The sequence below is a fragment of the Microcebus murinus genome, chromosome 18, assembly GCF_040939455.1.
Source record: "Microcebus murinus isolate Inina chromosome 18, M.murinus_Inina_mat1.0, whole genome shotgun sequence".
Classification (NCBI taxonomy): domain Eukaryota; kingdom Metazoa; phylum Chordata; class Mammalia; order Primates; family Cheirogaleidae; genus Microcebus; species Microcebus murinus.
Genome location: NC_134121.1, coordinates 28,841,340 through 28,854,961, shown reverse-complemented (window position 1 = coordinate 28,854,961; position 13,622 = coordinate 28,841,340). Strand labels below are relative to the sequence as shown.

At 49.0% G+C, this 13,622-nt stretch overlaps 1 protein-coding gene and 1 pseudogene across 1 annotated transcript in view; one reads left to right on the top strand and one right to left on the bottom strand.

Annotated features, from left to right (window-relative positions):
• Positions 1-13,622, bottom strand: part of CA4 (carbonic anhydrase 4) — a 179,097-nt gene that overhangs the window by 24,425 nt on the left and 141,050 nt on the right. The gene's annotated exons all lie outside the window — the stretch shown is intronic.
• Positions 6,967-7,972, top strand: LOC105859000 (transmembrane protein 263-like; annotated as a pseudogene).

The window sequence follows — 13,622 nt, the reverse complement described above, 5'->3', positions numbered from 1 at the left end:
AACTCTAGTAGATACCTTAACAAACCTTATCTATAGAGAGGACAGAGTAGAGCAAGGATAAAGCTGTATTGGTGGGAAAAAGGAGCAGTCACCTTGGATTCAGTAATGGTTTCTTAGATATGATTCCTAAAGCACAAGCAACAACAGAAAAAACAGGAAAATTGGGCATAATCAAAATTTTAAAATTTACATACTTCAAAGGATAACATCAAGAAAGTGAAGGGCTGGGCGCAGTGGCTCACACCTGTAATCCCAGCACTCTAGGAGGCTGAGGCAGGAGGATCGGTCAAGGTCAGGAGTTCAAAACCAGCCTGAGCAAAAGCGAGACCCTGTCACTACCAAAAATAGAAAGAAGTTGATTGGTCAACTACAAATATATAGAAAAAATTAGCCGGGCATGGTGGCTCATGACTGTAGTCCCAGCTACTCAGGAGGCTGAGGCAGGAGGATGGCTTGAGCCCAGGAGTTTGAGGTTGCTGTGAGCTAGGCTGATGCCACGGCACTCACTCTAGCCTGGGCAACAAAGCGAGACTCTGTCAGAGAGAAAGAAAGAGAGAGAGAGAGAGAGAAAGAAAAAGAAAGAGAGAAGAAAGAGAGAGAAAGAAGAGAAAGAAGGGAGGGAGGGAGGGAGAAGACAACCCACAGAATGGGAGAACATTTTTGGAAATTATGTACTGATAAGAATCTAGAGTATATAAGGAAATATTATGACTCAGTATTTAAAAAACAATTAAAAATTAAGCAAAGGATATAAATAGACATTTCTTTAAAGAAGATAAACAAATGGCCAGTAAACACATGAAAGGATGCTCAACCTCACTAGTCATTAGGGAAATATAAATCAAAACCACAGTGAGAGGCTACTTCATACCCATTAGGATGGCTATCACTGAAAAAGACATTAATATGTGTTGATGAGGATTTAGAGAAATTGGAAGCCTTTATACATTGCTTTTGGGAATGTGAAATGGTGCGACCCCTGTGGAAAACAGTTTGGAGTTCCTCAACACAGAATTATCACGTAACCTAGCAATTCCACTTCTAGGTATATGCCCAAGAGACATGAAAACATATATGCACACAAAGACTTGTACATGAATGTTCACAGCAGCATTTTTCATAATAGTAAAAAAGTAGAGGCAATTCAAATGTCCATCAACTGATGAATGGATAAACAAAATGTGGAATCTCCATATAGTGGAATATTATTTGAGTCCAAAGGCCAGTAGATTGCTATAGAACCAGGAAGAGTTGGTGTTCCAGTTTGAAAGTGTTTAGGCAGCAGAATGTTCTCTTACTCCATGGGGGGTCAGCTCTTTGCTCTACTCACGCCCTCAACTAATTGGATGAGGCCCACCTACATTAGGGAGGGCAATCTGATTTACTCAGGCTAACAATTTCAATCTTAATCCCTTCCAAAACACCCTCCCAGAAATACTTGGAATAATGTTTGACCAAATATCTAGGCACCTGTGGCCCCATCAAAATAAAACATAAAATTGACCACCACAGGAGTGATGTACTGGTACATGCTACAACATGTATGCAGTTTGAAAATGTTATGCTAAGTGAAAGAAGACCAAACATATCTCAAAGGACTACATATTGCATGATTCCATTTATATAAAACGTTCAGAATAAGCAGATACATAGAGACAAAGCAGATTAATGCCTGCCTACCACTGGGGAGATGGGAGGGTTTTGAAGTAACTGCCAAGTGGGGATGAGGTTTCTTCTTGGGGTGATGGAAATGTTCCACGTTTGACATTGTGATGGTTGCACAACCCTGTGAATGTAGTTAAAGCCATTGAATTGTGCACTTTCAATGGGGGCATTAAATGGTATGTAAGTTATATCACAATATAGCTGACAAAAAGAATAGCAATGGCTCAATTTAGCCAAGAGAGGGGTTGTTTGTCTGTTACAGATGGCAGCATGATGACAACCTTGTTTTTGTCAGTGGTTAGACAAAATTGTAAAGTGGCCTTGTTTTGTCTCATTTTATCACAGTCTCAGAGTAACCTTAATGGAGGTTGGAATTTGGTGAGCCTGTTTATGTCCAACAGGAGAACAAAATGACCTGGCTGTGAGACTCCAATCAGTTTGTGCAACATTAAGGTCTAACTCTGAGCATCAAATCAGCTCTGCATGTCAGGGGCTGCTTCCCTCCCCCACCCCCCCAATGGACACTGGGAAGCTCGGTGCAGCCCTCAGGAGTCCACGGGAATGTGAATAAACACGCTTGGAAAGTCTGCAGAAGCTCCGGTCCCAGCCTCCTGCTGGTGTGAACCTGGGCTCCTGTGCCTGGGACCCTGGGAGGTGGGGGACACTGTGCCAGAAGAGAACATGTGCTGCCTGGGATTTTTTTTTTTTTTTTTTTTTTTTGCTTTCTTATGTCTCTTGCTATTTCAAAGTATTTAATGGTAGAAAGTTCCCGCCTGCTCTGACAACGAGGTCCCATGGTACCCCAGTGCCCACCCCCAGCCCTTTCCCTGCCCCTGCTGCCCCCCCAGGAGTTGACAGTCCAGGAAGGACTTGTAGGGTGAGGTGAAGGGGTAGGGAGGGGAGCTGCAGCCATTGCAGCCTTTCCTCGCCATTGCAGATATTTGGATGGATTCAATCTTATTTTGTATTGGGTTTCATCTTAACAAACACCAAGGGGCACTAGGAGTCCCTACACATCCTTCCTGGTATGAGCTACCTAATGGAGGATTCAGAGGACCAGGTCAGGTGGAGGCTGGGTTCCCAGCGAGGGATGGTACAGAAGGAGCACTGGGAGTGGTAGAGGAGACTAGGGTTTGAATCCCAGCCCCGTTCCCCACGCAGGGCTACTTAGGTGAGCCACTGCCCTGTCAGGGCCTCAGCTTTCTGTTCTACAACTCCAAGAGGTAGTTGAGGTCTGTCATCTAAAGTTGAATGGCCCACACTGAGATTGTTTCTTCCTCTATAAAATCAGGATCCTGTTACTCATTGTGGAAAGATGAGTAATCCCATCAAATGATCAAGCTTACCCTTCTGGTTCCACATAGCTCTACAGTCTCACTTCTCAATTCTCCCACCCTTCACAGGATCCTCTTGCACAACCCACCTCTGTGTCTTCTCCCATTCTGTTCCCTGTGCTTGGGTTGCCCTTCCCTCCACTCACCTGGTGACACTTAGCTCAGTCCTCCAGGAAGCCTTCTTCAATCTCCCTCCCACTGGCTGGGTTGGGCGCTGGCCCGTGGGCTCCTATCATGTCTGGGCATAATGCCATCATGGTCCTAACGATCGAGTTGATAATTCACAGCTACTAATGATGGTTGTAACTTACTGAGCCTTTACTCACGGCCTGCCCCTGCTCCAGGCCCTTTATACAGCATAACCTCATTGAATCCGGAAGAAGTAAAATTTAGCTCAGAGTTCAAAGTAAACATCTGCCCTGCCATTGATCCAGCTGAGATAACAGAGAGTGATAGAGCCAGCTGCAGGGTTAACAGGAAAGAGTGTTTCTACCAAGCATAGGCTGCAGCTACACAGTGCTATAACCACCCTCTTCCTGGAGTTACTAGTGCTTTCTTACGGACTGAGAAAGGTTTTTGCTAAAATCATGGAGTATCAGAAACTGTGCAGTTTGGAATGACGTCATTAAGAATGATGTATCCCACTCCGATCTGGAGGATTGAAGTCACATTGGCACAGCAGCAGCCTCTATCTGGTTCCCAGATAAAGACTCTTCTCGGCACAACATTCCACATTTATCTACTTTCCAAGGAAAACAGCACCCTGCTGCACTCCACAGTCCATCCCTTTGCACGTATCCCTTTGAGTCTATAAAAAATGTTTTATTTAAATTTCATCTACACCCCACTCTTTCCCCAATACCATAGGAACTGTCTTCTTCACTTGGTTAGATACACCATGAGTCCTTTGTTACAGTCAATGATCCTCACTTGGTCCAAACACAGGCTTGCCCCTGGTGGTCTCAAGCCCCAGTTGGGCCAGGACAGTCCTAACCACAACCCTGAAGGAGGTGCTGTCTTTGCCCCCATTTTTCAAATGGGGACGGTGAGGCAGAGGAAGGTGCAGGGACTTGTCCCTATGTTGGACTTAAGTGTGAACCCAGACCAGGTTGCTCGAAAGCCCACTCCAGTCTTCTGCTTGGTACTCTCCTGCCCACTAGCCCTGACCTTAAGCCATGGTGGGTGTCTGTTCTGGGGTGTGTGTTGGACCTTTTCCTGCGCTGTCATCACTGGGATGCGGGGCCTCAGGTTCCTTGTGTTTCTGCATCACTTTCGGAATGGGGGCAGCAGAACTAAATGCAAATGTTACATTATCTGATCTACAAATGCTCTCCCGCTCACTGCCTTCCTATCCCGAGGCCTTGGGGGTCCCATGGACAGCAGCATGGTTGGACTCAAATGTTGGGGACCACACAGACCAACCACCATCTCCCTAGGTTAGGCCAAGGGCCCCTTTCTGACAATGGTGGATCCCTGCCCTCAAGGGGTAGGTTTCTGATTTGAGGTCGTGAGTCAACACCCAGGTAGGGCCAGGGCATAATGCAGGGGATGGAGCCTGGCACCCCCATCCCAACCCCAGCCTTGGTGCTCTCTCTGCAAAATGGCCTCTGAGTGTGTTAAAAAGCCAGTGCACACAAAGCACTAGGTGCCAAGCCCGGCACATGCTCAGGGAACCCCGGAATTAACTGGGTTACTTGTGGGGAAAGGTTTTTCTGCCCCTCACCATTGGCATCCCACTTGTGCCTGTCCCCATGGAGGCAGGGACAATGCTGAGGACTGGTAGGGGGAAGATGGAGGCTCCCGGGGTGGTGGTGGCCTCTGGTGGCAGCATCACAGCTGCTGCAAGAGCACACAGCATGAGCCAAGCAGGAGTGGCACAGCTGGTCAGAGGGGTCTACCAGCCGGGGCCTCATTTGTGCCCTGGCACTTCACTCTCAGGACACCTTCTGTGTCCATCAACTCATTCTGCCAGCATCTATGCATAGGCATTGAGCTCCTGCCATGTGCCGGCCCTGGGCGAGGCACCAGAGGGGACAGTGGGGGACAGCAATGAATGAATGATGCATCTCCCAGGCTTTCTGGGGATTCTCAGCCCTGTGGAGGGACAGCCAAGGAAACACATGAGGACCTGAGGGTGAGCAGTGCTGTGACTGAGGCCAGTGGTGGGGACAGAGGAGGGGTGCCCAGCAAGAGGAAGTGGAGATGACGCCCTGGACTTGAGGGAGGAGAAGGCATCTCTGAGACCTGTGTCCAGCTGGACAGTGAGGAGGCCCAGATGTGGCTCCTGGACAACACCTGCCCTCTCCTGGGAGCTGAGCACCTGGGCAGCGGCCATCCTAGCCACCTCCGGCTATTGCTCACGGACCAGGGCTGGGCTTGGCCTGAGGCCACACAGCCAGATCTCAGCAGCCCTCGGCTGAGCAGCTTCTGGGGATGTGGGCTGGGCCTGGTGCAGTTTTAACTTTTATTTCTGTCCAAGTAGTACAGGTAGGCAGTTGAAAAGAAAAAGAGTGTTTATAAGGCATACGACCAAACGGCACCCTTGCCCCACACTGGACTCTCTCTTCTGTTTCCATGTATCTGTCATTAATTAATTCATTTCCAGCCTGGCCACCCGAGCTGAGAAACATTCATCAGTAAATAATGCCCCAGCCCATGCAGTGGTGTGCCGCACATGCCTTTTCTCTTACTGGCATCTTGGAGCCCTCAGACTTCCTACTCCTGTTTGGACTGGCTGCTTAGTGCTGCTGCCATGGAACTGTCACCCAATAGTCTCTGTCCCTTCATCTAGGGGTCCTCAGGCATCCCCCCATCCCATGACATCCTGCTTTTCTGGGTCCCACAGCTTTCTCATTTTAGTTCATTCCCTTATGTTAAAAAAATACTTTCTCTTGAAGTAAAGGAACATGGTAGAGGTACACAGAAGCCAAATTTTATGACCTTGAACATTTAATTATATCTTTTTTTCTACCCTCACAGTTGGTTGATATTTTGACTGGATATATAATTCTATGTGGAGATAATTTTCCCTGTAAGGTTTAAAGTTTTCTTCTTCTGTATTCTTCCAATGCTGCTGTTGCAATTTCTGGTCTCTAGTGGGTGGATTATTTTTCCCCAGAAATTTTAGGATCATATCTTTACTCATAGGCATTGTTAAAATTTCCAGTGCTGTGCCTTTTGTGACATTTTTTCATCCACTGTGTGGAAGTGTGATACGAGTCCCTTCAACCCATAAACTAATGGTCTTCTATTCTAGGAATTTAAAAAAATTAGTTCTGGGCTGGGCACAATGGCTCGCACCTGTAATCCTAGCACTCTGGAAGGTGAAGGTGGGAGGGTTGCTTGAGGTCAGGAGTACGAGACCAGCCTGAGCAAGAGCAAGATCCTGTCTCTACAAAAAATAGAAAAAGTAGCCAGGTGTGGTGGTATGGGCGTGTAGTCCCAGCTACTTGGGAAGCTGAGGCAGGATGATTGCTTGAGCCAGAAGTTGGTGGTTGTAGTGAGCTATGATGACGCCATGGCGCTCTAGCCCAGGCAACAGAGAGAGACCCTGTCACACTCACACACACACACACAATTAGCTGGGCATGGTGCGACAGGCCTGTAGTCTCAGCTACTGGGGACACTGAGGCTTAAGCCCAGTAGTTGGAGGTTGCAATGAATTGTGGTCACACTGCTGCACCCCAGCCTGGGCAACAGAATGAGACACCCTCTCTAAAACATGAAAAAAACAAAATAGAAAAATTTAAAAATTAGTTCTAATAATTCCCTCCCCATTGTTTTCTCTTCCTAGAACTCCTACTAATACAAAGTTAATCGTGGGAGCGGGACTGCGGGGAGGAGGCGGGAGTTGAGGAGGTGTCTGAGGGGGTGAGTCATGTCGGGGACCACGTCCACAGCCAGAGGCCCCCCCCTTTACAGTGTCTCCTGGCTCCACAGCCTGAGGGGACGCCTCTGGAGCCCGGAACTGCCTGGGTTGTGCAGGCTGATCCTGCCACCTCAGCCCTTCTCTGTGCCTGTCCCCAGCCCCAGGTGCCGGCCCCTGACCCTCGGAGATCATGAGCCAGGCTGATAAAAACCAACAAGAAATCCCATCATACCTTAGTGATGAACCACCAGAAGGTTCAATGAACCACTAGCAGGTTCAATGAAAGATCAGCCACAGCGGCAGCCAGGCATGTTGTCCCGTGTGACTGGGGGTATCTTCAGTGTTACAAAGGGAGCTGTTGGTGCCACCACTGGTGTGTGGCTTGGGTTGGTGGAAAAAGTCTGGAGGTGACCAAAACAGCTGTCACAACTGTGCCTCCCATGGGCACAGGGCTGGCGAAAGGGGGTGTGTCTGCTGGGGCTGGAGGAGTTACAGCGGTTGGGGCCGCTGCTATAAACAAAGTGTTCTTAACAGGAACCAAGAAAGACAAATCTGACTAAAATATGGAGACACACTTGCTCTCTCCAGCATTACGATGCCAGTGGCATTGAATTGCTAAATGATGGCCTATAACCAAGTCACCTGTTTTGGACATTTATCTTCTGAACTGCTGTGTTGAAAGTCTTGATGCCTGGCTTTCATCTCAAAAGAAGAGACCAATACAAGCACAGTGTACGAAGGCTTCTCACACTTAAGTTCCAGCTTTTTATCTGGTAGAATGTTATACTTATTCAGTTGTAACTGAAGATGTGGTGTGTTTGAATATTTGCTATAAGTCTTTCAGTTTGACTAAAAATGTGAAAGTTGAATTTCGTAGATGATCAATGCAGTTCCATGTGTATGAAGTGCCAGGCGACTCATCTGCTCCTCAAGAAGGGAACCTTGAACTACATTAATTGGACTTGGATGTGCCTAATAGTTTCACATGTCTTAGTTTTTTTTATAACCATAGTTGATTGGGTCAAGAGGCATTCTTATTTAAGTTGGAAAAAGTAGCAGAAATTAGCAAAGTTTAAAAGAAAAGATAAATGGTTTTATGATACTGAATGTTAACCATCTTTTGTTAGATATGCATTTTATTAATTTAATTATTTACACCTTACAAAACAAAACATCCTTTTTGATACCCTAAAAAATAATATGAAGTTAATCAATACATCTTGTTATCTTTTTTTCAAACCTATTCTCCATTTCTTCTTTTTTTCATAACTTCCTGAGAGATTTTTCTCGACATTATCCTCCAATCCTATTGAATTTTTATTAAAAAGTTTAAACTCTAAGAACTTGGGGTTGGGTGCAGTGGCTCACATCTGTAATCCCAGAGCTCTGGGAGGCTGAGGTGGGAAGATTGCTTTAGCTCAGGAGTTCAGGACCAGCCTAGGCAACATAGTGAGACCCTGTCTCTACAAAAAATTAAAAAATTAGCTGAGGTGGTGGCACTCACCTGTAGTCTCAGCTATTTTGGAGGCTGAGGTGGGAGGGTTGCTTGAGCCCAGGAGTTTGGGACTGCAGTGAGCTATGATGAGTGTCCCCTCAATTGGCTGAGCAGCACCGCCTGTCTCAGACACATGTCCAGGGTATACCAGCAGGCACTCTAGATAAAGAGGGGCACAGGCTTCCAGAGTCAAGCAACATGATTCTCTATGCAGCACAGTAAGTATAAGAATCCTCATTGTGGGACAGCTCAGCAACCCTGAGGCCACCACCTGCTCGTCCCCATGGTGTGAACTCAGCCCTGCCATGGTGCTTGGTCCCCTGGGGCCCTGCACACCAGGTCTAGCCAGAATGTTCTTTACACCTCAAATTGGAGCTGTATAGGCACTGTGGTGGTAGGCATTGGACCCCAGTGCCTGAATGCATCTCCTGAGGGTAGGAGATGACATTTGCATCCACCAAATGAGAGCTGGCCACTGGCTCTGCTCCTCTAGAACAGCCTCTCAAAACCCCTTTGCCTTGACTATTTCCTCAGCTCCTTTCCTGCCTGCACTGATCCTTGGCTGACTCTAAGGAGGTGCCCATGGGGGCCTGGGATGAACCAGGGCATGGTCCTAGGCACCAGTATGGCCATCTGGCTGCTTTTTCCAGTGTCCTACTGGCCCCTCTTTGCTGGTGTCTGCCCCAGGAGCTGTATCCAGCTTCTTCATGCTGCTCAACATCACTGCCATCATGCTCACACTCAACTCACTGGACAGCTGTGTCATTTACCCTTTCAAGGGCAAGATTCTAGACCCCGAGTTGCAGAGCCCTTCACTGGGGATGTTACCAGCAAGTGATCATCCTCCATCCTTGTATTTGTAGACAAAAAATGGAAACCAAACACCAAAGCAGCAGAGCAAAGTAAAAGAAGTTTATTTAGCAGATACACCTCCAGACATGGAGAGGGGTGTCCAGAAAGATTAGCAAGCGATAGTATATTACAGAAGGGGGTAGGAGTGGGCACATGTCCAAGTGGATAGTAGCACTGGATTCTCTTTGGGTCTCTCCTTTTCTTCCTTCTTTCTTGCATTGTTGCCCCACAGGCAACTGAGAATGTTACTTCTTCCCCTCCATGGGGTGGAGGAGTTTTTTAGTTTATTTGTTTAGACCCAGATGTGTCACGGTTCCAAACCCCATTCAGGGGGACAATATGATGGTATAATGGGACACTCTTGCCTTTCATCTTTTCAGGTGCCTCCCAAGGGGCTGTCCCCAAACCAGAGCAAGCAAAGTGTTTCTATAATGGTTACAACCTCAGCTTGACTGCAGCTTTTGTTCTCACAGACACATGACCTTAATTCTACTGTTCTGCCCCACCTGCGTTCTGATCTCCTGCCTCAGGGATACCTGGTCTTCCCTGTCTGCTTGGAGGGGGAGAGGTTGTGGGCAGAGGGCAGAGGTTGTGGGCAGAGAGGATAAAGAAGTACCTTCACTGCAGGGTGTGTGTATGGGAGGAATTCCAGGGAACGTCTGCCCACTCCATGCCCCTTTTCCCTAGGTAGCCAGGCTTGGATGCAGGTGAGAAGAATTGAGTTCCTGGGAAAGTGAGTGGACCCTCTCCTAGGCACAATCTCCCCACACAACTCAAAGGACAGGTCTGGAGCAGGCGGTGGAGATGTCCATAGTGTGCAAATGCCTATGGGTTTCAGGACAGAGTGCAGGAATCAAGTTCTGTCCACTCTCCCAAGCCTCCTGGCCCCTAGACAAGCATTGACGCTCCCTGAGCCTCCTCAGGGAAGCTCCGACCACAGCGGCGATTCCAGTTCAATCATGCCGAGGCAGACGAGCATCCCTGCGGATTATTAGCCTGTGTGGATGCGGCCTGGAGTCCGCCAAGCGAGGGATGGCGGCTGCAGGCGGGCCCAGAACGCTTCAGCACCGCGGGCTGGACAGCGCCCTCGGAGCAGCCGGGTGGCGCCCTCCCTACCTGGACAACGATCCTCACCCCTTTAAGCCAGAACTTCTCACTGAGGGGACGGGGGAGGGGGGGCGTTGCAGGGGCGGGCCGTGACCCGGTGTGTGGGGGCAGGAGATGTGGGACACAGAAGGGGTGGTCTTTGGAGACGGTGGCCATTGATGGCCCTGGGAGGGAGCGCGCACATGGCCGCGGAACCCTCATCAGGCTGGGATCTCCCGGGGGTCCGGATGAGGATCAGGGCTTCCTTTAGAGCGTGACTCAGTCTATCCATAACGCCCGTCTCCTGAACCGGCCAAGGCCGGTCACGCCGGCCCTGTGGGGCTCATCTCGGGCCAGTCCACAGCCAAGGCTCCAGCACCTAAAACCTCCAGGGCTCGGTCTGACTGGCTCGGGGCTCCTGGGCTCTGCTTTTTGGAGCAGAGGTCACTTGGCAGGTTCCTGGTCTGTGCCCGTTCGGTCTCCCCACCCCTACTCCAGCCCCTGAGCCCCACCCCTGTCCCCAGGAAAAGCCAGCTGCTCCCTGCGGCTACGGCCCCTGCTTAGTGCCCGGCACAAAGTGACACCAGCTCCATAATTATTCATCGCCTTGCCTTCCTCAGCGAGGAAGGCCCAGGGTTTGGAAAGCAGGGCTGGAAGGCGGGATCTGTGAGAAGCAAGGCCCTTGTCGTGGCTAGAGGCATGTCCTGTGACCCAGCCGGTGGCGCGAGTCTGGGTTAGCAGGTGCATTCAGGATGTGCCACAAGCTCTCCATGTGCAAATGACACCGGCGAAGAGCCCGGGTCTGCTGGGTGCTAGATGGTTGTGTAAGTTGCTCTTTCTCTCCTAGCAAATACTGTCTGCATGGGCTACAGGCCCAGAGAGGGGCTGCGAATTCCCCAAGCCACACAGTGAGGTAGGGGAGGGCCGGCACTAGGATAGGACCTGAAGCATGGGGAGACGGGGAAAGCCTCAAGAAAACCCATGAAAAACCCACCCACCAGTGGCCGGGAACTTATCCTAGGCCCTGGCTCTGTGCTCCTGCTGCAGGCAGGTGGAGGCCTTGGCTCTGTGCTGTCTCTCCCCTTCCCATCTTGGGTCAAGGTTATACAAGCAGCTGCCCTAGGACCTCCAAACAAGTTCTCAAGTCTGTCAAAAGAACAAAATCACAACAAATTTACTTTATCTATTTAGAGACAGAGTCTCACTCTGTTGCCTGGGCTGGAGTGCCGTGGCATCACCCTAGCTCACAGCAACCTCAAACTCCTAGGCTCAAGTGATCCTCCTGCCTCAGCCTCTCAAGTGAGTAGCTGGGACTACAGGCATGTGCCGCCACGACTGGCTAATTTTTTGTTTCTGTTTTTAGTTGACTGGCTAATTTATTTTCTACTTTTAGTAGAGATGGAGTCTCCCTGTTGTTCAGGCTAGTCTTGAACTCCTGGCCTCAAGCAATCCTCCCGTCTCAGCCTCCCAAAGTGCTAGGATTACAGGCATGAGCCACTGCTCATGGCCAACAAATTTGGTTTAAAGATCTAATGGGCTTTTATTAGTGATTCATGAATTGTGTAGCATCTCATCTAAAGATTTAGAAAATGCGGCCGGGCGCGGTGGCTCATGCCTGGAATCCTAGCACTCTGGGAGGCCGAGGTGGGTGGATTGCTTGAGGTCAGGAATTCGAAACCAGCCTGAGCAAGAATGAGACCCTGTATCTACTATAAATAGAAGGAAATTAATTGGCTAGTTAACATATAGAATATATTAATATATTATATTAATTAATATATTAATTAAATAATATAGTATATATTAATATATATAGAACTAATATATATATAGAAAAAATTAGCCGGGCATGGTGGCGCATGCCTGTAGTCCCAGCTACTCGGGAGGCTGAGGCAGGAGGATTGCTTGAGCCCAGGAGTCTGAGGTAGCTGTGAGCTAGGCTGGTGCCACGGCACTCACTCTAGCCTGGGCAACAAAGCGAGACTCTGTCTCAAAAAAAAAAAAAAAGATTTAGAAATGTGCTCCCATGAACTGAGCAGAGGAGGTTGGCTTTACAGGCAGAAAATGGCTGAAGAGAGCAGAGATAAGGAGCAAAAAGCAAATTGGTCTTGTTGCAAGTCCCAAAAGGAGCAGTTAAAACAGCAAGACATGGGAGGCTAAGGTGGGTGGATTGCTTGAGGTCAGGAGTTCAAGACCTGCCTGAACAAGAGTCAGACCCTATTTTCTGATTGTGCCCATGTCTCTGGCTTCTCTCTAGCCCCAGATTTCATATACAGCCTCCCTCCTAGGTCTTGTCCTTCTCCCAAGACTCCCTCCCTCCCCACAGTGCCTTTATCTGCCCAGAGAATAAAGTCCAGGTCTGTTGACCTGGATCTTGCTGTCATTCCAGCCTCATCTCCCACCACTCTGCTCTCACGTGTTGGAACACTTAATGGCCTGGCGTGCCCCACTCGCACCTCCTGGTCTCTATTTAGACTGTTTCTATCTCGTACAATCACCTTCAATGGATAATTTCAGCATATCCTTCCTCCAGGAAGCCTTTCCTGATTCCAAGTCCCCAGTACCGCCCATGGCATCCTGTACAAAGCTTTGCCTTTCCCCTTCCCACCCTGTCTTATCATTTCCTGTTTGCATCTGTTTCCCCCACTGAACTGAGAACCACAAGGCCAGAGCTGTGTTTAATTCACTGCTGAACGCCCAGCCGCTAGTGCTGGCCTGGCTGGGTGACAGTGCTGGGTCAACCTTGGACGGATGAATGACTGGCACATGGGCTTCCACTCACCGGCTCCCCTCAGCAGTGGGAAGGGGGGCAGGTGGAGGGTGGGAAGAGATTCCTGGGTATTTCATACCCCTCTATGAATTTCCACTGCCTGGCTCACGGTGAGGTCATTTAGTTCTCTTTTGCCTGCTTTGGCTTCCAGAGCCTTTATGTAGAAATTTGTAGAAAAATTGTCATTTGTAGCCCAGGCTTCTGTCTTGCTGTTTTGTTTGTTTGTTTTTTGTTTTTGTTTTGTTTTTGAGACAGGGTCTTTCTCTGTTACCCAGGCTAGAGTGCAATGGTGTCATAGCTCACAGCAACCTCAAACTCCTGGGCTCAACTGATCCCCCTGCCTCAGCTGTCCCAGTAGCCGGTACTACAGGTGAGCACCACCATGCCTGGCTAATTTTTCTATTTTTTGTAGAGACGGGGGTCTCTCTCTTGCTCAGGCTGGTCTTGAACTCCTGGGCTCAAGTGATCCTCCCGCCTCAGCCTCCCAAAATGCTAGGATTACAGGTGTGAGTAACCGCACCTGGCCCTCATCTGCTTTTTATGCACACAGGT